The sequence below is a fragment of the Arachis ipaensis genome, chromosome B4, assembly GCF_059453495.1.
Source record: "Arachis ipaensis isolate K30076 ecotype BB chromosome B4, ASM5945349v1, whole genome shotgun sequence".
Lineage (NCBI taxonomy): Eukaryota > Viridiplantae > Streptophyta > Magnoliopsida > Fabales > Fabaceae > Arachis > Arachis ipaensis.
Window position 1 is genome coordinate 74,859,832 of NC_142439.1, and position 1,767 is coordinate 74,861,598.

The following is a 1,767-nucleotide window of genomic DNA, read 5'->3' on the forward strand; positions in this document are numbered from 1 at the left end:
TTCTACATCAGATTGAATGAATATCTCTTAGATTCCTTAATCAGAATCTCCGCGGTATAAGCTAGATTGATGGCGGCATTCATGAGAATCCGGAAAGTCTAAACCTTGTCTGTGGTATTCCGAGTAGGATTCTGGGATTGGATGGCTGTGACGAACTTCAAACTCGCGATTGCTGGGCGTAGTGACAGACGCAAAAGGATAGTAAATCCAATTCCGGTACGACTGAGAACCTGCAGATGATTAGCCGTGCGGTGACAGCACACCGGGACCCTTTTCACTGGAAGGATGGATGGTAGCCATTGACAACGGTGATCCACCTACACACAGCTTGCCATAGGAGGACGTGCATACGTGAATCAGAAGACAGAGGAAAGCAGAGATTTTGAAGACAAAGCATCTCCAAAACTCCAACATATTCTCCATTACTGCATAACAAGTAACCTTTAATCCATGCTCTCTTATTTATTCACAATTCAACTAATAAATATAATTAACTTCCTAACTAAGAATTTCAAGATAACCATAGATTGCTTCAAACCAACAATCTCCGTGGGATTCGACCCTTACTCACGTAAGGTATTACTTGGACGACCCAGTGCACTTGCTGGTTAGTGGTACGAGTGTGAAAAGTGTGATTCACAATTCGTGCACCAATCATACGATGGTGGGTTGTCTCCCACCTAGCACTTTTAGTTATAGTCCTTAAGTTGGACATTTGATGAGCTTCCTATTATGGTGGCTTGTGCTTGAACTCATCCAGGAATCTCCACCAATGTTTGTAATTCCAATGGCCTCCGGGATCCCAAACTAGGCGTAGAAAGCCTTCAAGCAGGTTAAAGCAAGTGACAAGGCCCTAAGAGTGTTGATTTCTAGACTGAATTCCGGGGTCCCAAACCTTGCTTTTGCACCCGTCTTCTTGTTGATCATTAGTGTTCCAACCGGGTGGTAGACAATCTGAATTCTCACTAAAGCGGCCAAACAACTTCCTAGACCTATTTAGTTGAGCTTTACACTAACCCTTGTACTTCAATTTGGAGCAGGCAACCATATTGAACTTTTCATGACAACTCTTACCACTAACCATCTTCCTCTTACTCTTAACGCCACAAAGAGCTCTAAGCTGACCATCTGTCTCAAGTAAACCATATTCAAGTGGAATGAGAAAGCTAAGAGATATGAATTTTACCCACTTGAATGTTGTGAAGGATGATGGTGACTTAGGTGGAGAGGTCTCCAGCAGCTTTGGCAAAGTGATATCAAGCTCTTCTCCCTTATGTTCTTTCTTGACAACTTCCACCTCCTTGCAAGCTTCTTCAGTTTCAACCTCTTCCTCTTGGTAGCTTTCTTCCAATTCGATCTCTTCTTCATTGTTCACCAAGGGCATGGGAGGTTGTGCTTCTTTTTCTTCAATCTCCATATCAAGTCCAATGGGAGAGGATTCAAATATAGATAAAAATTCATCAATGATTGAATCCATCTCTTGATCATCCCCTTCAAGGTCTTCAACCATGATATGCCTTGGAGGTTGTACACCCTCCTCAACAACAAATTCAAACTCCTTAGAAGTGGGCTCTATGACTGGGCTTTCCCATGGACATTCCACGTCTCCTAAGTCTTCGACCACTTCTTCCTCTTTAACGATTACAGCTTCCTCTACTTGTTTCAGTACAAAGTCATGCTCCTTACTGTCTACTGGAGTTTCGAGTGTCTCCTTCATGCTACGTTCTTCATTAGATTCTCCACATGAAGCCATGGGGGTTCCTTGAG